Consider the following 24,433-nt stretch of genomic DNA (forward strand, 5'->3'; position numbering starts at 1 on the left):
TTGACGGGTATAGTTACTGAAACGGACTTGAGGTGGCCGATTTTGATTAACATTACAATATTGAAGAAGTAACTCGGGAATTGTTCGCCTTAAAATCGAATTCTTATTGAATATATTATAAAATTTCGACATTTTTCCAATTTTTTTAAAATTCTTTATTGAAACTAGAATAAATAATTTGTAAAAACTACAAAAAAAAAAAAAGAAAATACGCTTGAATGAAAGCAAAGGCAAATGTATTAATATCTCCTGAATTGAAATTTCAACGCACTCTACAATATTCATAAATACAAGTTTCTGAAATTGAAATACTTTTCGAACGTGCCAAAGTGGTTTACGTTTTTAAAAATTATGTTTTTTGCGTGACAAAGTTCACATTACGATCAAAGAAAGCCAACATTTCCTGAAACTTAAACTAACTTATCTTCAATTCAATTTCTTACTCGGCCCCACACTCCCTCCATACATTTTAATAAATTATAAGGAATGTTATTTGAAAGATATTCAAAACAAATCGAATGTAAAGAACATTAATTATTAAAGTGGTCTCGTGTTTTAAGAGAAATGCAATTCAAAATTTTCAAATGCGTTATAGGACAAGTTCGTCTTATTAAAATAAATTTTGTTTACTAATATTTGCAATGAATCTGCAAACTCAGAACCATACAAAATTCAGTTCTAAGTTTAATCGTTCGTCTGCATTCGCTTTTTTCGAATATATTTGGGTGGAGAGAGTCGCTTGTCTTACCCCTCGCATGCTGCGAAATGACAGAGCAAATTGCAATCAATTGTATAGTTCAGCACTCAAACTCATAACCAACAACAACAACAGCAAGCACTTCATCCCGATTTTTTAAACTTCTGGACAGAACGACGGACAGCTTTCGAATCGCTCTCAACCTCGAATCCTCTTTACGAATTTACACTCATGTACGTTTGCTTGAAGGCTATAGATTTGCAAACGGATGTGCTTTGACGCAAGCTCCTTCCAGATAATATATATTTTCGTACAACATACTCTAGCGTTTCTAGTTAGAAAGTTATATACGGCGGGGGCCGAATCTCGCGTACCCACTACTATGCTTTTCGCACGCTACTCTCAAAGTTCTTTTATTTGATGCATGAGTATGGATCGCTGGTATTATTAAGAAGAAAAACTAATCGCGTTATCTAATTTATTCATTTTAGAATTAACCCATTTTTAGGCAGATAATATATTTCTCATTTAAAGGATGTACACAATAGTTTTAAGCATTCTGTCTTCTTTGCCTTACGATAAATAAGCATAAAACCTTAAAAAAGGGGAAAAAAATAAAATTTAATTACTTGCAACTTATTATGTGTACGGCCGATTGGTTCCGTTTATAAACATAAAGAGTAGAGTGTTTGGCAAAATAAATGCGGGAAATTTCAGCCTTCGAGCTTTAAAAGTTGCCAAGTAAAGAGCAAGAACTCAAAAATTGTTGTTAACATAAACTGCGTTGCGTTCAGTTTACGATCCACTGCCCGCTTCTACTCCGATCAATTTGGCCCATTTTTAATACCAACCTAAGGCCGTGCAAAGGCTTTCAATGTTTCTACAAAATTCGAAGTCGATATCTTCATTTTTACGACCAGGAGTGTGCCAACAACAAACACCATACAAACACACTGACGGACAGACATAAGTAAATGAAATCAGAATTTCACACCGATCAAGAATATGTAGACTTTATAGGGTCTCTGAAGCTTCCGTTTGGGTATAACATACCCAAATGTACAGGACTCTTGCCTCCTGACGATACTGAATGCATCTAAGCAGATCTCGTTGTATTGATTCTGGCTTTTCTCGGCCGCGTACATTGATTTGAAGAAATTTTATAAACAATTATTTTATTTTATATAATAAGGAAAATGAAGAAATTGCTGCCTCTCGGTTTGTGTTGTTACGTGCGAGATAGTGGCGACAGTGACTTGTGATTTCAATTTTGAACAACGAAGATTTGACTAAAATCTGAAAGATAAGTCATATCCTTCGAAATTGAGTTTTTGAACAGAGAATCATTGACGCATAAATAGGGAACACTTCAACATACCTGCAGAGAAATACTTTTATTAAGACTTTAAAGAAAAGAAAAACTTTTACTTAATACCTTTAATTATGTAGTTGAAAAAATAAGTAAATAAATGAAAAATTCATTCAAATTTCTTATTATTATTATTATTATTATTATTATTATTATAATTTTTATATTTTACATCACTTATGGAACAACAGTCGATCAAGTTTGCGTGGATGTATGCAGCAACCAGAAGGACTTGACATAGACTCATCTTTTATTATGCCGATCGATTCAGAATCACTTTTTGAATCAATCTAAGCGTGTCTGTCCATCTGTCCCCCTTGTATTTTTGTGTTCTAATCGCAATTTTTTTTAGACATATTGAGGATATTTGGTATATGACGTGTCTTAGCCCAACGACGAGCACTATTTAAAATTATATCGGATTAGTTTTGCGATTCCCTCCTATATAATGCCTTGTTCTGAAACGTTGCTATATAACTGTACTAAGCGAAGTCATTTAAGGTATTTAATGGTGGACCGTTGGCATCGAACACAAAGCGTTTACTTGACGAAATTTTCGAATTTTTTAAATATTTTTGCTTGAATTAAGATCGAGACCTTTGCAAAACTTTAATATATTCTTGCGTTGATCACCTATTTATGACCTTTACTAAATGCTTGGGATTATTCTTGTGTGTCATGAAAACCTAAATTTATTAGCATAGACTTAAAGGCATATGGCATATGATTGTATTTGTTAGAAATCTGTTCATTTTAACTCTGGATACCCCTCCATACACACGATTGCACTATGTCCTCGTATTTGGCTTCTAAATTTCTAAATGCACTTTTGATTGTGCACTACCTTGCGCGATTTCGGGCGAAGCTGTAAGCTTCAGTCGTCTCATTTTACTCCGTTAATTTTTGGCCTCTTTGGCTGATAATTTCTTCCATAGTTATTAATATGTGCCTATGAATATTCAATTTTCACAGCAAGGATCTGTTTTTGCTTAGAAACGCCTTCGAAGACAATGTGTCTGGGATGAACACCTTACCATTTGTCTTCGCAATTGCTCCAGAGGATTTAAATGACTTCTGAGTTGGTTTTAAGCATAATCGCTTACAGCGCAATACAAGCAATAATTCCCTTGATTTCGGCTGACTTGTCTTACTCTCTCTGGCATTATCGTTCCACCTTAATTCTTTGTCTACTCTCAAGCATCATTTTCATTTTATTTATAAATAACACCAGCATAAGCATTTTTTGAAATTACATTTTACTCCTAGCGTAGCCATAACTTAAATTACACTATTTTGTTATTGATTACTAACGGAAGCATTTGGTTAACTTTAACTTTCACTACATAAGAAGCATTTAAATAATAAAACAATCAATCAAGAGGTCGAGAACATCTTTCAGACTAAAGCTGAGGGGACTATAATTTCTGATTCATTAAATCTACCTTTTCAACATTGCTTGGTACTCCGCGATTCTCGCGCCACCAAGTTTGCACACTGCGCGTACACTACAGGGTAATGAAATTGCCTGAAACGTTGCAACTTTTTATTAAATTAAATGGCATATATATATTTATATATATAACTATATAAGTTAATAAAGTTTATTCCTTATCTATAAAAAAGATTATTTTATTTCATAGTGAAAGATCGCAAGAAATTTTCGAATTACCTAACAGTTGATTCCATTCAGGTTCACGTTCAGGTCCAGGTTCAGTTTCGTATTGGATCGTATTGGCCAAACATTGTGACTAGATATATCAAATTCCGATTGCGAAAATATTTTATATTGCTTGGACTTAGAATCTTGTACTGATGAAGAATACATATATTCTTTACGTTTCTATGCATGTATCTTTAAGCAAATACATCGAATATGTGAACTATCGTACTTTACTCTACAACACATAAGCCATTCAATGTTAAAGGCTTGCAAAATGTATGTATGGATGCGTATACAAGTATACATAATATAATGTATATATAGTTAATTTGTGTGCGTGCGAGTTTGTGTGGATATGCATAAAAAAAAAAAGCATTCCTAGTTCATTTGTCATGAGTCATGAATAAATAGCCTTGAGAAGCTAAGACCGAAAGCATTACTTTGCGCTCTTTATTTCGTTTTTAATTTTTGTTTAGCTACGGCCAAAGTGGCCGGTCAATGATGATTTGCAGTGACTCGCTGTATCGCATTGTATTGTTTAAGCGAAAGATTCATTCAAACAGGTCTGGTTTTCTCGTTTTTATTTATATCATGCCCGCAACGAAAGGGTACATTAAACTTCACATTCCATGTATAACAAGCAGATATAAGTTTGGGAGTCTTCTTACAAAATATATATGTTTAGTTAATAACCTGGCAGTCTGACTCAATTTTATTATAACAACCATTATGAATTTAACGTCCATTGCAAATACAAAAATTGGCGCAGAGAGATAAAAAATATGTTCGCAGTTGCTGCGTAAAATTTTTCTATTAAAAATGGGCAAAAGTGTCCTACGGCCACGCTGACGATAAATAATACGTTTAAAAATAATAAAAATAATTTGTGCTTTAGACAAACAAACACAATCTCATGAGCTATAAATCCGATACAGATAATAAGTTTAAAAGTAATCCCATTGAAAATGTTTAACTTCGGTTAACCTGTTGCCTGACCCAATGTCGTTTCAATTTTCTTTCATACCGTTTTTACCGTTTTCATTGCCCATATCACTTTACCACATTCACACGTTTCTAATTACATCAACATTTTGAATTATTTCCAAAAATTAGGACAAACATGTAACGGTTGTTTTCCAAAGGTAACTCAACCAAACGATTTGTAAGCCGAACGCGAATTTTATCATCATTTTTTTACTCATTACTCTTAGACGGATAAGCAAAAATTCGTTATAATAGAATAGAGTAAAAAACAAGAAAAAAAAAAAAAAGACAAACAAAGAAGAAAAAAAGGAAAGGAAACACTCTATATAAGTAAAGATAATCCTAGTATGAGAGGAATCACAACTAGCCTATGACAGGTTTGGTCTGATTTTTTATGCAGCACATATCTCATATATTCATTTCGATGACCATTTAAATCAAGACTAACAGAAACTTTATACACTTTACGCATCCTACTGATTAATGGGCAACTTTTAAGCGATCAAATATTTGCACGATCCTGTTAAAATTATTAACGGATCTCGTACCCAATACGTCACGTAAAAAGATTCTTTCGAATAAGTTTGAAAATTTAAAATCAAAATTCTCGTAAATATTCAGGAGAGTTTCGTAAATGCTTAATATATTTGAGTAATGTACGTACATACTACATACATATATATATATATATATATATCAGGTCAGATTTAGTAAAAGATAAAAAGCGATTTTCTTGCATAGCACATAACTTATAAATTTTATTGATTTCCTGTTCGAAGGAATATCGCAACAACTTGATTTTATAGTGGAAATCTGTTGCATTGTTGAAAAGGTGGGTACCGAAGATTCGCTTTAATGCGAATCTGTCTTTTTCACACATCTTGGAATTCTTTTTTTTTTTTTCTTTCACAACTATAAACCTGAAAAAATCGAGTTTTTTTTTCTGGAAATGCAAGTGTTAGTTAATATACACTTTGGCCTTAAAGCTTTGTTTTCATGCCCGACCGACCAAATGTTTGCCTTCTATCCATTGAAGGCATTTACTCCGTTTATTATTTGGTCTGCGAAGCGCATAAAGCGTTGTACACTTAACTTAAAAATGAAAATGTATATATTTGTGTGTGTGTGTATGTATGTGTGTGTGTGTATGTTTGTGTGTGTGTGTGTGTGTGTGTGTGTGTGTGTGTGTGTGTGTATCTATTATCTAAGTAAATAAAAATTTTATTAGTTCACCATTACTAGCATTTGCTAGCGTTTTTATAGCACCTATGATTTAAAATACCAAAACACTGCTAGGGAAGCAAGTTTATTTTCTTATTATCTTCTTTTCATATTATATCCGAATTTCGGCTGCTCATGCACCATTCAAGCAGGAAGCTATTAATTGAAAACATTGTTTTACTAATTATTCCATGTCTTTCACTTTTTAAAACAATAGCAAAGGTTTTCACCACATTTACCTTCAAGCACTTTTCATCCTGTATCGCGTCATTTTCAGTTTCAATATGCTTGATTGCATTCTAAATCTAATAATCTTTGCAATCTCTTTCATTCCATTATTTCTTCTATGCACAGCTGTTTCACCCTCTTTATAAGCTTTTCTTTTCTACTTTATCTTGATCAAGTCCATTAATTCTCTTGCGATTGCTATTCTTGATTTGAAGAAACATACTCTCCAGAAATTTTTACCACGGACTCTCTTGACTCCCACTTTACAATACAATTATTTCGTATCAAATATCTATCTATTTTACCATATAAAAATATCTACCTCTTACCTCTTTGCCATATAAAAATTTCTTACAGTTTCAACTTAAATATCGTTTGGTAAGAGCACTACAAAATCTGCGAAATCTTATTTAATTTATTTCGTCGTTTGTATCGCTCGACTGTCCATTCTTTGAAGCCGTTTTAAATCTGTATCACCTAAGAAATTGTATATTTTTTCAACAACATTGCTTACAACAAAGTGCACCGACTTCATATATTTTTTAATAAGTGATATCTTGTAACATTTGTGTGGCAAAAATTTTTTTTGATTCTGCACAAAAGTACTCGTTCAGTGGCTTATCAAATATGGAAGGTCGAAAGCAACTTTTTCGGCATACTTTACTTGTATTACTACCGAAAAGTTAGGAATGATGTTCAAGCACGAAAAACATTATTGAAAGCGTATGGAGGCAATGAATGGGCATAACGCCAGCGGCAAACACAATTCGTTCGGCGTTTTGGCATAACGTTCTGGAAGGCCAGGAGGAGCTGTTAAGGACAAAATAAAAATATTAATTCAGACGAACCGTCGTTGTTTCGAAATTTGTCTGACTCTATTGTTCGTTTGACTCAGGCAAGTAACGACAAACTGTGGAAAGCTTACTCTTACGCTAGAGAATGTTTTAAAATATTTTTCCTTCAGGCTTTCAAGAGATTTTCTTTTTATAGACTTTCCCTCTCCTGGTTACTCTTTTGTTGGAGGCGAAGTTCCTTTGGAATTCATTTTCCTAAAATGAGAGCGAGTAGATTGTTTCTAAATCCATCACCGATGCTTGAAAACCTATTACCTCAGGAATTTCCTTATTTATTACAAAAGCCTAAACACAGGACACAATTATAAATCTCGTTACCTTATCGCTTATTACCGTTTTCTTACTTTAATAGCTAAGGGAAGTAACAAACTACTTTCTCATTTCCATTGATTGGTGGGCTTACATTCGGTATGGTCGATATTAACGTGGGGTTAGGATGCATTCATTTTCTCGTTTCATTTGAGAAAAGAAAAACATGAGTCATCCATTATTTTTAAGTCGCTCCACTAAAGCAAAGTGGACATCAAATACTGTGATAACAAGGGAAGGAGTGATTTTTTTTTTTTTTTTTCAGTTAATGCTAACTTTTGTTGTTTACTGGTTATTATGGGTATGGGTTCGATAAATCTGTTATTTGTTTGCTCGTCTGGCATAGATGTGCACGCAAGTAAGCGTGTTTTTATTTACCCAAATAAGAAATGGTTAGGACTGGATGGCGTTGCAAAGTCAATATCTTCTTCTGGAATTGTAATTTGGAAATAATTACACGGACTTGATTGAAACTTATTATAGAGGAAAGATTGTCAAATTTATTTTCTACTTCATTTTAATTAGCACACACACAACAACAATAATCCATTTAATTTTTCCGTATGAAACATGATTGAAGTGTTGATAAGATTCCTCTCCACCAGTACTTTACGTATTGGGTTTTTGTAGGAGGCTTCCCCTTTTAAGTTGACTTAAATTCGAAATTCGATAATCGGAGCAATTTTCGGATCGAACGACTAGAATCTTGCTTTTGCGAAAGTCTGAACAAAATCCAAGCACCGGCTGTCGCTGTCCCCACTAATTTCTAAGAGGAAATAAAAAGAAATGTTCGTCTATAATTTCCCTAGCATGTGCTACGTTCTGTATTCGAAGCAGCACTGAATGAGTATACTCTCACTGCGGGAATAGGCAAGGATAGGCTCACTAACCTTTAATTGAAATTTTCTCTTCTACAGTACACCCGAGGGCAATAAGCATAAACATGTATGTATGACTTGGAAAATAGATAATTATAACGTAGCGAATAGTTGTTTGCAATTGCTTGAAATATCGCTTAAAATAAATATAAACGGTTCCTATGCAGGATGATGGAAGATGGCTGTACCAAAGATTAATGCGACATATGGAAATACACGTTTGAGACTCTTGATTGGCATAATATTTGGATTCGATTTAATCCTATCCCTCCGTCCGTTTAAAATTGAGACGAACAGATAAATGTTGTCTTGGTCGGTGTCGGTGTATGTGTGTGTCCTCTATGAATTACAATCAAAAAAAGCGGACAGCAAAGGTGTTCGCAGTTTTTGTCACATAGACATGTAGGCATCGTAGGCGTGGGCTTTGAAAAGTTTGGATCATTTTGAAATTCGTTTGCAAGTTTATGGGCGGCACCCACATTTTTGTGAACGGGAAAATGTTTATCACAGATAGTACACTGTTCCGTAGGCGAATGGACGGATATGCTTAGGCGCATTCGGAATTTGAAACTGGCCAATAATTTATATACTTTATGGAGCTTTTGATGCTTGCTTCCGCGTATTGTTAACATTTTGAAAAAAAATATATAATTATGATATCCTATAACATTGAATAGGTGCGACTGACTTTTTTACATTTTTATAGAGGTGCTACAGAGTAGCCCATGAAATATGCGTTCAGATTTTTGTAGATTCATCGTCTGTAGTTGATGAGTGATGAGCAGAAAACCAATTTTTTATTGCTTTTGAAGGACGGAGGTGTCTTCACTTTCCGAAGTATTCTAGGCGGGTATTTCGACCACTTTGGACTATTTTCATTAGTGGCCATTTGATAGCTTAATTTTTGCGGCCAGGAGGAAAGATTATGTCGACGGACAGAAGGACATGCTTAAATCAATTTGAAATTTGATCCTAATCAAGAATATACATACTCTGTGGGATCTCTTAAGCTCCCTACAAGACGTTGCAAACGTTTTCACAAAACGAATATAACCTTCATACTCAACGAATATACAAAAATCATACAAAAATGAAAGACGATATTCCTTCATTTCCTCAATTCTTGCTTCCAAAGGAGAGCAAATAATGTTTAATCAAACCATGGAATTGCTTTGATCTCCTCCTTAATTCATTTACTGATATTACGGCAAGTAACGATTAGGTGCTTAATCTATGAAGCATCCTAAACATATTTCATTAATAATTTTGTTTAATCGTTTACTTGGAATTGTTTGAAAAGATCGAAATTGATGAATTCATTGAGGTCAAGTATGAGAATATTGCTAATATTCCGTTACATCTTCTTCAGGCTGTCTGCTAATATTATTCACTAAATATAAATATATATATATATATTTATATATATAGATATTTATATGTATATATATTTATACATATAGAAAGATGACACAAACTCGAAAAAGAACTATAATATGAAGATTTTCTTTAGAAATTCTTGCTGCTTTCGTCATCGCATCACGACCTACATATCTCGCAACATAGATATTTTCGTTTGAGTTACTTTCATGTTTGCTGCGATATGATATAATAGGAAGGTGTACATGTGTGCCTAGCAAAAGAATGTTAAAGATAATGAATTAAGTTCGTATTAGCCCATAAACAAACACCTCTAGATAGACACACCACCCACTTCGGTCAATTTCTAACGCACACATATAAGGCATACATGTAATGCTTTTACATACGTGTGCGCGTTCTTCTTTTAGAAGAATATTTGATTTTGTTTAGAGCAATGGAAACTTGATTTTAAGAAAAAAAGAACGAAACAGAATACACACATACACCTACACACATAAAATATCAACAATAACGACGCATTTCCAATTATGCTAAAGCCGGCAAAATCTTGTGTAACTTTATTCCACATTTTCCAGCGCGCGTACATTGAGATGGAGAACTGATGTTGGCTTGAAATTAAAGGGAGAAAAAAAGAAAGATATATATATATATATATATATATATATATATGGGGAGAGAGAGACAAGAGCATATAATTTCTGTTCAGCATTTAAATGTATGCGTTCAGAAACAGTGATTTCATTACGAAAGAAATCCAAGCCATTTTTCTGAGATATATATATATATATATATATATATATATATATATAACATGTGAGGGATAGACCAGTTTTGTCATATCATTTGTTATTGAAAGGGTGACGTCATCAACTACATGCATATATAATTAAATGTTCTATCTATAAGAAGTGTTCCGTTCAGAGTGTCAATCACAGCACCCTCTGATCGCTAAAATATAAGCAGAACGTGGTTATTTACCATTGACAATGAAGATGAGGGCATTTTGGTTATAATTACAAAAGTTTTAATACACACACACGTTTTAGAAGTTTCTATCTTTAGAAAGTATAATATGAGAATGGTTGCGCGCACGCCCTCTTTTCCGCCCTTTAAATTCTACTTTTTTGAATGCAAAAGAAATCCAGTTAAACCAATCTCCATTCCCGCTGCCTTCACTGAAAGTGAAAATCATTCAATGCACAAGAGTAGAAAAAAAAAAATAATAATTGAGTTTCAGCTAATTACAATAATTCCATTAAAAGTCAACTCGAAGCGACATGAATAAAAAAAAATTTAATCTTTAAAAGAGAAAAAAAGTAATACGCTAAGTATAATATTAAGATTTACAACCTTGTTCCAATAAAATCAATACAAAAAATTGTTTACCCAGCACATATTAAATATTTAGACTTTGCTTTGTCACCGGTAACGAACAACAATAACAATAATAATAATAATATAATAACAATGCAAAGCACACAGACGGGCTAAGAGTGCTTACGCAGCAGTTTATATATATACACTTATATATATATATACACTTGCAATTAAAAACTTGTGCATCTTGTTAACGCCATACGATTTGTTTATGGCTTTGTTTTCGTTTCTCGCCAGCGCATAGCTGAGGAAAAGCTAAGAAAAAGTTGAAAAAGTTTCTTGCATTTTATGTGTCCTGAATTCAGTTTGAGATTATAAAAAATGAAGCCATGCATCTCTTCATGCCACGTCCTTATCAGAATTCTTCATCATTTAATAAACATATATCTTAAAGGGTTTGCACTCTTCTTACCTTAATTTCCCTCAATGTTCTATTGCTTTTCGCCGCCCCTACACTATAGCGACATAACACAGCAAGACAAAAGATTCATATGATGACATTATTTTATGAATCACCCTTAACTCTACTATTTTATCCTCGATTCTTCTAGCCCAACTTTACAAGAAATTTATAACTAAAGAAGATCGCAAAGTATGGATGAAACCATATAGGTTGCAAGCAGTTTTCGCAACAAAGTAAAAAGTAAGAGTGAACATTACGCGACAAGGCGGAAAAGATCTTGCAAGGATTCTCAAACCCGGGTACTTACCTTTGTATAGTATATTGATCGACAATTCCTAAATCAATAAAAGAAGGCTCTGCATATAGATGTTTATATATACATATATGTACATGTGGGTACTCATATACATAAATTTTATATATATACAGGTGATGAGTTCCAAAAGATTTTTTCATAACCCAGCACACCGTCCCACTCACACCTGAAATATATAAAATCTATCGACTTGTATATGTGCTTTTACGGTACAGCTGTTAATATAAAAGTCAAAATAAAGTTCTTACCGAAAATAGTTGCTTTCTACTAGAAATTCTGATTATTATATATGTATGTTTATAGCAGTTGAATTAAAATCTCTTGACAATTATTGAAAGCGCAAATCAATAGCTAGTAGAACGGCAGGTTAGATTTATTTTATGATAAAAAACACATTGATGGCCTTCTGTCTACGTATGGCTTGTGAAAACGATTACAAGGGTATAATTTTGCTTAGAAGATCAAAGATGTTCTCGAGTTTATTTTTATCTCTATGAGAAAATTGAGTTAAAAAGGTGACACGATACATAAAACAGTTCGCTGAAAATGTAAACTAAAACTGCAATTGCATCTCAAACGATGATTTAAAGTGTTTCCTCATTAAAATTCTCATATCAAATTAGAAAATCAATGAAAATTTTTAGAAGAAAGTTCGATTCCGCGATTTTTAAAAGGCATACTTTTTGTAAATATAAAAGTCATACTTTGTGTCCATATACGCGTGTATGCCTTCTTTATTTTGTACATTTTTGGATAACAATTCACAAGGTCTTGTCAAATTGTATAAAATGATTTGAATACAGGTGATACGGATTTAAATAAAATGTGTACGAGAAGTACGAGATCGCAAGAAAACTTCTCGCAAAGATGTGATATTTATGTGTATGTATATATTTACATAGATATAAAACAGATGCTAGTCGATTGACAGACTTACAGCCTCGGAATTTAAATCACTTGATTAGTTTATTTGTAATCTCGAAATAGGGCTCCTCTTATGAACACTAAAGATTACTCCATTGTTTTGGAATTTATGAGATTTTCGTCATTGATGTGGATCCAATTTGATCAATATGATTCTCATTGTAACAAATTCTGAATTGAAAAATGGAGAAGCTAGTGAACGAAATTGATAACCGAGTTCATTCTGACTTGATGAATTAAGCGAAAGTGATTGATGATGTTAGTTGGGTTGGTTATTTGAGAGCGTATATCTTATTTCTTCTTGAAGAGTGAGAGTAATGAAACAGTAACCAAAAGAGGGAGAAAAGGGAGCAAACAAGACAGCATAAAAGCAGCTTACTCCAACTGGAATTGTGATTTAGATGGATTTTTCTTACTTGGCATCATTTATTCAACCATTGTTGTGGCGTTGTTATTGTCAAAATTTGTTTCGCTCTGAGAGGAGATTTTTTTCTTGGCATCATTTTTTTCATGCATTGCTTTTGTAAAATCTTTTTTACTCTAAGAGAAGATTTCTTTCATTATAACCATTTTCTATGCTTTTTTAGTTTTTTTAAAATTTTTTTTTTGAATTTAGAATTAGAAATAGAACTTCACTCTCAAACAATTTATTTGCGCATCCATAAGAAATGTACAGCAAAATAAATTTTACACTCAAAAACTGAATTTCCTATTCTCAGCATTTTTTAGGGCATGCATAAGATATGTACAGCAAAGTAAATTTTACTCTGAGTTTCTTTGTCTCTTAATTTTGTTTGTGGTTGTGTAAATCTGGTACCGTATTCTTGCATTTGTGCACATGTTTATTTGTTTATATTATTTTATCATATTATATTATCATAATTTTTATATTTATTTACTGTTAATGCTCCTGAAAATCTTTAAATAGAAAATATGCTTTTTTAAATTATATTAAATGAATTTAAAATAAAATTATTTTTATTCTGTGAAGAAATCACGTAATTTACGTAGCAGATTTGGTTGAAAGATTGAAGGTTCACAACGATGTTTAAAATACATGAATTCATTCATTTCATCAAATTTGCTTATATATGTGATATTTGAGTTATAAGTAAATTGAAAAAATTTCAAACTAATTATTTTTTAAATTTAAAATTTTTCTTTTCATACATATGTTTTATTACGCTTTTTTGCAAATAAAATTTTATTTTTATATGCGAATTTTGCATAATTTTTAATAATAAAGCATGTACGAATAAAAAATTGCATTAAGTAATACAAATACAACTTCATAATTTTAATACTGTTATAGGACGAGGAAAAGTTATTCAAGTAACTTTATTCCCTAAAACTCTTATAAATAATAATCCCACTATTCTTTTTAATTTTTTTAATATTACCTATCCTTCATCACGTTTCTCTTATATAATTTGAACGAAAAAAAAAATTTATATAAAAAACTATTTTCTAATATAAGAAGTAATACAATAAAACGATTAATTTTTCAATCTCCTATTATATAAATTCAATTGAAATGAATTATAAATTGAATTATATTTGAAACACGTATCCCTGAAATTAAGAATGTAAGGTCAAGAGCTTTGTCTTTATTTTATATTTTAAATAAAAGATAAGCAATATTATAAAAAATGTTCTTATTTTTATGAAAGGTGAGATGTATGATGGCTGCGTCATGGTATACCGCAATTGAATTTCCAGGTACAACTCAAAACGCTAGCCGACTCAAAAATACAATCCCGCATATTGGTATAGGAGCGTTAAATACTTGGCACACCATTTCAATAGCCGATGTTTTCATAGAATGTTATTATAATCCAATGTTCTGCTTAATCGTTTTGATGTTGATGGGATATTGTCGTCGTCCTGTTCCATATTTTCCACTTATTTTTTTAATGGGCCAATTCTTTTATAAGCATCTAGATGGAGTGTTGGGGCGGCATCTGTGGTCAATACACTTTTAGGACCGGTATATATTGCATATCCTTGTAAAAAATGCTTATTGCAAATATAATACAATCTTTTTTCTTTGTTAATTTGACACATTTAATATGGTTAACCAATTCTGCAATTTATTTGCAGAGGTTTTAAAAGGTTCTGTGGTTTGCACTCTCTTCTACCGGCCATTATGAATATATTAATACTAAAAATAAAAACCATTAAAAATATTAATATAGTCCATCTCCATTCAACATACCAAAAAAAAAAATATATATATTAATATATAAATAATTAAATAAAACTGTTAATATGTAATATTAATATATAATTTAATACAAAACAATGTTTAGAATTTCAAAACAGAGAAGAATACAAGTTGTTAATTTTCACTCTTTTCCGAAATAAATAATAAAAATTGTTTTTCACTTTGAAATGGTCCAATCGTTTTTTTAATGCAGCGCTTACTTGGAAAATAATAATAGAAATTTGCTTAAACATATGTTTAAGAATCAGGTGTTTCAGTTGTACAATTACAGATGTGTTTTATATCTTGTTCTTCTTCTGCTATTCAACAAACCAACAACTGAAGATTATATTGCCATCTCTGTAAAAGAAAAAAACAAATTGTGAAAAACAGATTAAATGTTAAAACAGTTTGCTTCTTGTTGTTGTCTTGGCCACATTTAAAAGCGGAAAGGAGCGGTGCTTAAAATATTTTTGAATTTTGAACGAAGAGGATGTGTGAACTTCTTACCGCGAGAGTTTGTGCGAAATAATATAATATTGAGAAAAATTGTATTAACATATAACAAATACTTTTCCATAGGATTAATTATTAAAATATATATAATATTGTTAACATTGAAAATTGTGAGTTGTCCATATAATGATAGATGGACATTCAGAATTATGCTATTCAAGTAGGTTTGTTTTTTGTACCCTACACCATCCGAAGAGTATATTAATTTCATAAAAAGATATACCCAACAACCAGAACATTCGACGTTTCACGAAAGGGAGACGGCACCGTAGTTTTCATTATTATTATTATTATTATTATTATTATTATTTTTGCCACCAATACTGTGACTTGTTAGTCGATTGTACGCAAATAAGTTATAATGCTTGTGATTTAAATGGCTGCGAATGTTTTTGAGTGTGTTTTATTTTTCCTTCATTCTTTTTTTTCTCCTTATTCCCGTCGTCTTGATGATAAACAAATAAAACCAACAATTTTCTATAACATAAAAATAAGTAAGGATATCAACATTTTTTCATAAATTTCGCGTTGTTGCGGTAAGTGATTTGACAATAAAAAGAAGAAAGATGAGATTATTACCGCCGACTTTGGACAGTGTACATAAAGTGTTATACACACACAGAAAAGCAGATACGCACGGGTGTACAAGTAATGCATATACATATATTTATATATATATATATATATATATATGAGTACGTATATATATATATATATATATGTATACATATTTATAAATGCATTTTCCTTTTTTTGTGATGAGAATGGCAAAAAACAATTTAAGAGATAGAAAAAAAAAACTAAACAATTAGGCGAACGTCCTACTGGTTGCAAAATTATACGCAAAATAAGCAGACAAATAAACGAACGCATAATGATTAGCACACATCCATTCAAAGATATACGATAAATATTCCAGTTTTATGTGTCATTTCGCCTTAACCGAATGTTAAATAAATGATAAAAATATGGCTAAATGCGTTTAAGTGTGCTTGCTTTTTAACTTACAACACATGCGTATATATATATATATACTATATATTATATTTATATACATAAATATATATATATTCATATATATATATATATAAGCTTTATTCACAATATTTTGAATTAAAATGCATAATAACTAAAGTTAAATTAAAGCAACTTGAAATGATATGATATGTGAGCTATGAGAGCTATTTGAGAATTTGCGGTTTAGTGTATGGATTGATAGGAAAAAGTGATTTCTTGGCTTAAACTTGTATACTACCGCGAAATCGGTAGAGAAAAATAATAATTACAAGGTGATGAGATCTTTCCCAAACTATATATAAAAGCAACAACAGCAAACAATTAAGCGGGTGACGTTCAAGATTGAAAGTAAGGTAAGTGAGCTACTAGCTAACGTTGATGTAATCTTTATAAATTAGCGTAAATTTATTAACTATGCGTCAATGATATATATATGACTCATATTAGAAGAGCGTTCGATAGACAAGTTTGCTTATATCTACGTATATATTGTACGCATGTACAGTACATAACTAGATATCGAACAAATAGCTTGAAGACGGCGAACTTGCGAATCAGGTATTTAAAATTTTTTAATGATTAAGACAAGTTACCATTTAGAAATTAAATAGTAAGTCTTTTTTGCCATGAGAGTACATATATAAGCAACAATTTTGCACTTAATGGCATCGTCATATGATCAAAGACGGTCATGCGACCAAAATAAGTCTTACAACGCCAGCTAACATTTCAAAGTTAATAAATACGCGTTATATAAGATATTTACATGCATACATAAATAGTTTTACATGCATTCATATAAATAAGTGAGAGTATATAATACGTTTTTTTTTATAAGGGGAAAAATTGTATTGACTTAAACGTCTATTGTATATAACAACGATTAAACTCACCTACCGACCTTTCAGCATCAAAACGCGTGCACACACAAAAACCTAAAGTTGTCAGCTATACAGCTACTGTTTGCATATTTTGGCTTTCTATAGGTTACAGACTTTCTACTTACACATGTATACACATGTGTGTAATATGTTTAAGTAAATACATAGATACATATTTAATCGTATGTGTATGTATATATTTGATGGCCGCGATCTCTACTTGATGGTGGCGAAATAGTTATCGCACACAAGACCAATAGCAACAACAGTAACAGTAACATCAACATCAACATCAACATCAATATGAACATCAACATCAACATGAACATCCAACATCAACGACTTTACAAGTACATGCATCATAATACACTAACACAAAACAACATATATCACAACAATCATTTTGTTGATGACAATTCGGCCCCTCGATGAAAGTACATATAGTAGAAATGAAAAGTGCGTGAAACCTGTAACCTGTCGCGTCCATAATTGTTGTGCTATATGTAATATAGATGTTACAAATACATGCATACATGTTTATAATAAAAACGATACACAACAGCATATATGTATGTATACACGTTCTCCAATACCAAGATACCACCTGTGCGTACTTGAATTCAAGTCGTTTGAAAAAAAAAAACATACACTTTTTTTTATCACTATTAAAAAAATCAATTGCAGGCTAAGCGTTTACCAAAAGTCATTCCATTTGGTTATAAGTAATCAAGTTTTAAATAGTTAAACGTGTTTACGTGAGTCTCTTGTCTTACTATTATTTGATGTGACTTATAGAAGTGAAACCTTTTTGATGTTATCACACCAGGTATAAATAATTGGTTCGTCATATTACTCTCGCCTCTTGTATTCAATTTTTTTTACCTTGGCCGACTGTTTACTATCTAATTTAGAGTTGATATGGGTGTTGTTGTTTAATTAACTTGCTAAAATTACTTCGTAGTCATTCCAGTATCTTTTCAAGAGGTTATGATGCGATAGAAATTTTTTTTCCTATTTTTTGAAACCGAATTATCTCAGTCAGACCTGACCTGAATATTAGTTATCTGTTCTCTTTCCAGCCTTCTGTAATTGCTTTAAAAATTGGGGTACAGTGCTTTTGTTTTAAGTAAAAAGCTTTTCATATCTATCGAGATAAAGGCCTTCATAGTCTTAGCGGATGTCAAATGGATGCAATGCTATCCTAGGTGACAATCAAAGGTAAGTTTGTGTGAAACGAACATTGCTTGAAAATAAATACACTTTTGGAGTTTAAAGAAGAGGCTGGCGCAGGTGGTACGAGCTTACAGATTTGCACATTTCAACTTCGACATGCGTGTAGGGGTTTTTTTAGTCTCAGCCAATCAAACGTCCAAGCTTGTGTAGTTCATATATAGCTTCAAGTATTTATATGTTCGTAGAAGAACCCTATAAAGTAAATATACATTTTCTCTCAATATAAATTGATGAATCGATCTAGGCTTGTCTATTTTTCCATCTGTTTGTTCCTAATTGCAAAAATTAAGATATCGTCTACAAATTTGTGAAGACTATTGGAAGTCATTGTAGGCGAGTTGGTATTGAAGATGAGTCGAGAGCATCCGTACAGTAATATCTATGAGAGATTGCACAATCCACCCAAAAGGATAGAGTATCGAAGTTTCATTTCTACTGTACCTAATTATATTTTTAATTTTTTAATTTTTTTGTTTATTTTTAAGAGAAAGGTGGTGGGTATAAAAGATTAGCATATAATTTTCTTACTTGCTCTCGTTATTAACTGCATCTATTTTCCGCTTTGCTCCACATGTCAAAAAAAAGTACAGACCGAACAATTTGTAATGTAATTTTATATATGAATTCAAAAAAATGTGGAGTACCTCGACTAGTAACAATTGCAAATAAATTAATTTTAATTTATTTGCAGCAAAAACTAAAATAAATAAATTTAAAAAATAAACACTTCGTGCCATTCATTGCCTTACCGGTCTGCGTTCACCGTTTGAGAACGACTGCTTAGCGCTAGTCATAATTACCAAATTTAATCGTAATAGCTGATATTCAATTATATTACAAGCGGATTATTTTTAAGTAATCTCATATTATTTGGTTGAGTGTCGTTTGATTGTAATAACAATAATGGACAGTGTACAGAGTATGAAAACAAACGAAATCTTCTTATCGTAAACAAAATCTTAGTCTGTATAACAGCCCTGAGTCATGCATTATCAACTAACATTTAACTAAACGTTTCCCATATCACCTGGAATTATCGTGCGTGAACAAAGCAATTAACATGTTTTAAGTTTTCCCGTCTATTTCCAGTTTTGCCGCTGAGGTCACGTTCCATTCAATATTTAATGTTAAAATTTACTCTTTCATGCTGTTTTATTAAGATCACAGCGGGTAAACTAGTTCGGATGGTCGTTACTTGCTTCTTAGTCTATGCATTATAACCACCATGGAAAGAAAAATGTACGCGATAAACTTGGTCATTTCATTTGTAAGGCATGTAGACTCCTCACATAAGCTAAAGGGTTTTGAACGGAAATATCCGAAAATTTCCGCGTATGCGTCTGCTTGTTAGTGGTGTTCTCAGCATCGTAATAATCAGTGCAGATAAAAGAAATTTGATACATGTTTAAAAATGGCCGTGCTTCAGCCCACTGGGGGATAAAAAAGGTGAAATTCGGTCCCACTGTCCTACTAAGAATTGAAGTTCAGATATATGGTTCAACCAGACACGGCTCTAGTAATCAAAAGGAATCAAATTTGCTCTGAGGTGATGAATATTAAAGATGCAGAACAAGGCAAATAGTGCCCCCTTATACACTCTACCAAGGCATAAGAATATTCTAGATATATCCGTCCGTTCTTAACATCTAGAAGTTCGAATATATATTCTTGAGTAACGTAAAGATCTTAGCTGATTAAACAGTATTTTTTCTTTCAGCTATTCATGTGTTCACAGTTACGCTCACGTCAGTCCAAGACCTGCAATAGCATGGCACTATAGCGGGTGTTCATTTAGCACATGGTACAAATATTTCGCCGGGATATCTAGAGTTCAAGCCCAAGTTATTTGAATCGAGTGAATGAAATATTTGCAAGTTTTTTATATTCGTGTAAGGTAACGGGCATTAACGAAGTGCTCTGGAGCGAATACAGTTTTCTTTTATATTTGCCTCTCCTTGCTTTTTTACCAATTCTGTCGGTTGATGTGTTCGCCTCCCCAATAGAAGAAATCTGTATGAGTTATAATCCGCTGAATAGCATATAACGGAAAAAAGAAATCGTTACTATCTTAATTTTTGAAATGAAGGAGAGACTTAAATTGCACTCTATTTTAATAGTGTTCAGGTATCGTACTCTTTACGTGGGATTTACTTATGTCGTTACTTTAGCAAATCGAATTATGAATCCAGGCAACTTCTACTCGCAGATCTTGTCGATTCACCGCTACCTTGATATTGACCAACATATGTCGTTATTGGCTTGCAACAATTGGTAACAATTTTCACGCATCTTATTATTATTTCTAGCTGAACCATATTTCTTTATTGCTGCCAACCAGCCAACCAGCCAACCAGCCAACCAGCCAACTTGAAGATACCATGATCGAATTTACGCGAACGAATAACATGTTCATCGAGACACTATATTGTGGTAATTATTTCATTTGATTGTTTACAATTCAATGTACGTGAGTTTACCGGCAAAAGTATGCCGCTTTTATCATGCTCACCATCTAAGACTAGGGGTATATTCATTTTGTCGAAACTTTTGCATTAGCCGGAACGATCCTTCACAGTATATGTTTTTGATGAGTATCAAATCTTGAATCATTCTATGCCTGTCTGTCCGTCCATCTGTCTATATGCGTGAGGAAGCGTATAATATGAACATACTGTGGGTCGCAAAAATTTAGATATCGGTATAAAAATTTAACAAAAACTTTGAATGTACATGCAAGCAGGTTGATATTGAAAACGAACCGAATCGACAGAGTTCACGGTTCAGGCGGTATTCTGTCGATAATTCGGCCCTTACTTGCACCTGCATAGGTAGTGTATACAAAAATTTCGGTCACACACGGATGTTGAAGTTTACCGTTTTTTTCTTTCTTCGTTTTCGTATCGAACAACATTTCTTTTTTCACCAAATTTTGTGATTTGCTTCGTATTTGCTATTGTTATTGTTGCTGCTGCTGTTGTTGTTGTTGTTGTTGTATTTTTTTTTCTTTTTTTTTAATGCTATGAGAAAACATACTATGTAGACGTGGATGATTGGCAAGCGATGGCCTTCTACACTGACTGACAAATAAGTCATGTAATTATACAGTCAAGGAAACACAATCTCGCACAACTACTCCGGCTGTTAACTCGTATTCCGTACTCATATTTAAGTTTACTCTGATTAAAACGTATGACTTATGAGAGTGGATTTAATAGTTATATGCTTGTTATATGCTTACACTGCATACGTACCATTTTATGAGATTGTAGTGGACGTGTGAAACTTTGCTCGAGACAAATTAAAATTTTCTTCACTTTGTAACTGCATTTACAGACGATTATGAGTGTATCAACTGTACAACATCAGCGCCATCATCATCATTATCATGATGCGAAGCTATAAGCAACAACCACTTCCTGACTTACTGAACCAAACGATGGCTTCTACCGCAAAATAAATGCGGTCTTTTAATTTACCACGAGATACTACGATATCAATAAAATTGTCTTGGGTGTCTTGGGTGAATTTTCGCTTCTGTTATATATTGCAACTTAACTTTTAAATATGTGGATATGTATGTATATAAATAAATCCACAATAGAGAGTTATGTATATATATATATATATACATATATAGAAATACACTTAGGTTTTAGGATGCCTCTACGTACCGGTATATATTACATTTATTTAATTTGTTGACTTGAAATATTCTGCATATGTTGAAACTTGTTTGCTGCAATTTCTGTTTTCTAGTTTAGTTTGCCTTCCTGTTTCCTTAGCATAAAAAAAATGCATGTATACATGCACACATACAAAGACACACACACACACACACAAAGATATGTATGAACAATTGCACAACGCTTTTGTGGGTTTGTAAGTTTGTTCTCATGCAAATCTGTAGATGCCAAGAAAAAACTTAATCTGAAACAAAGAAAAAAAAAACAAGCACATGCTCGGAAATCACCATCGACGACGGCGGTTGCGTCGACGACAACGAATCATTTTTTCATTGCAAACTATTCAGAGCATGTCAAACTGGGTCTAAAGCTGTTACTACCTCTCTGTCACTGCAGCTGCAGCAATGAATATTGAATTTTACAAATTGTATATGAACGTTTTTCTTCTTCTTTTTTTTCATTAAATAGAAAGCATCGGTCCTAACCAATATGAAGTTTTAATTCAACAAAAACAAGTCTTATTGATACACAAACGCATCTGCCCGAAATCATTAAATAATACGCATTTATTCGATCGCCAATCTTCGGCTCAACATAGACACGAAATATCGCTAAAATCCTAACCGGCAGAGAACAGAGCATAACACAGGTCAATCAATGTGGAATCAAATTAATCTCAATAGGGTTTGTTTTCTTTTTTCACAACTTTATGTAAAAGTGCTTATGCGCGACCTAATTTTTTATTCTGCTCAAAAGTCGATTTTTGGCCTGACCTCAGTGCATAACAATGTAATCGCGTTCTGTTTGAAATTGTGTTTATTTTAACGAGCCGCATATCAAATGCTTTCCATTTTCCGGCTTAATTTGAAAAATCCTGCTGCTAAACAAGCGATGAGGGTGTAAAGATAAATTCGAATTTAACTATCAAAGATACCTACCATTTCTGGTAATAAAACTCTGTTCCCGACTTAACAGAGCTCTGTTAAATAATTACAATTGAGATATAGTTGAATTTGAAAGCCTACTCCGTCCATATTAAAAAAAAGGAAAATATTTTTGCGGACATTTCATTTTGCACTAGACTATACTATACTACAGAATAGGGTATTTTGTACTACATTATAGTGTATTTCGTACTAGGATATATTGTACTATGCTAGAGTATAGTGTACATATTGTATAATGTGATATACTATACTATACTATGTGATATACTATACTATACTGTACTATACTAGTACTGCACTATACTATACTTATACCTATTTTTCGCTAACATATCAAATTTCAAAGAATCGTTAAAAATATTTCCCGAAAGTAAAGTCTGAGTTTGTTTTGCCCATTCGACAGGTGCTTTTATATAGATTCACGTGATATAGGTGAATATAGGTGACATTGGCCGCACTAGAGTCTCAAATTTGCCCATATTCATTTTTTGCTAACATACCAAAAGACGAGCAGACCGAAACTGGGTAAGAATTTATATACTTTATGTGGTTTTTGAAGCTTGGTTCTGGGCGTTACAAATGTATTGAAAAAAAAAAATTAAACATTGTAAAGACTATAGCATTTTTTGCTTCCAAGCTTTCTGCTAAATTTGAAGTCGATGGTTTCATTTTTGCGGCCAGCAAACATTACACAGACGGAAATTCTTAATCTATTTGGAATTTGATGTTGATCAAGAGTATATACACTTTATAGGATCTCTGATGCTTCCTCCTTCCTATAAGAGCTGATTTATTGCCAGTAAATCTCATGCAAAATCGTAGCACAAATGCTAAAAGAACGCAATAGTCCAATTGATTTGCAATAATTTTGAGAAACAATGCGTAACTCCAGATGTTAGATACGTTTAGAAAAATATTGGAACCTATCAGAAAAACCTAGCTTCACTGCTACATCATTTATTTAACACCCGCTAAAATCGCCACAGGTAGGCCCTTCGCATCTATATAAGATGATAAATTAATTATAAAAAATTTGAACGAAGTTGTTCAAGTACAGTTTTTAATATCTTTTAAAATACGCTGGAACCTATCAGAAACCCCTAAACATTTGTAGGACACTAAATTAGTGGTAAAAGTAGGGGTAGACCCCGTCCACTTTTCTCCATTATTTTTTTTGCAAAACTTTCAGATACTTTAGGGAGCGTTTTAATATCGAAAAAGAAGTAGATGTGAAGAGACTTCTAAGGTAATATAGTCTGTAAACAGTCGATCATTCTATTAAATATTGCCTTAATTTCATTGTTAATTAATAAATTAATTAATATTCGAAAGGACAACATTTTTACACTATGG

At 32.4% G+C, this 24,433-nt stretch overlaps 1 protein-coding gene across 5 annotated transcripts in view; it reads left to right on the top strand.

Moving 5' to 3' along the window:
• Positions 1-15,238: 15,238 nt before the first annotated feature.
• LOC119645293 overlaps positions 15,239-24,433 on the top strand; it is a 51,576-nt gene continuing 42,381 nt past the window's right edge. For 2 of the 5 annotated variants that reach the window (XM_038045422.1, XM_038045427.1), the window contains exons 1-2: positions 15,239-15,479; positions 16,455-16,689. The gene's annotated coding sequence lies outside the window, so the exon portion shown is untranslated. Of the gene's footprint in view, positions 15,484-16,454; positions 16,690-18,296; positions 18,436-20,788; positions 20,881-24,433 lie in introns of those variants that run through there. The other 3 variants (XM_038045425.1, XM_038045423.1, XM_038045424.1) reach the window with 3 other exon arrangements.

The sequence above is a fragment of the Glossina fuscipes genome, unplaced genomic scaffold, assembly GCF_014805625.2.
Source record: "Glossina fuscipes isolate IAEA_lab_2018 unplaced genomic scaffold, Yale_Gfus_2 1, whole genome shotgun sequence".
Taxonomy (NCBI): Eukaryota; Metazoa; Arthropoda; class Insecta; order Diptera; family Glossinidae; genus Glossina; species Glossina fuscipes.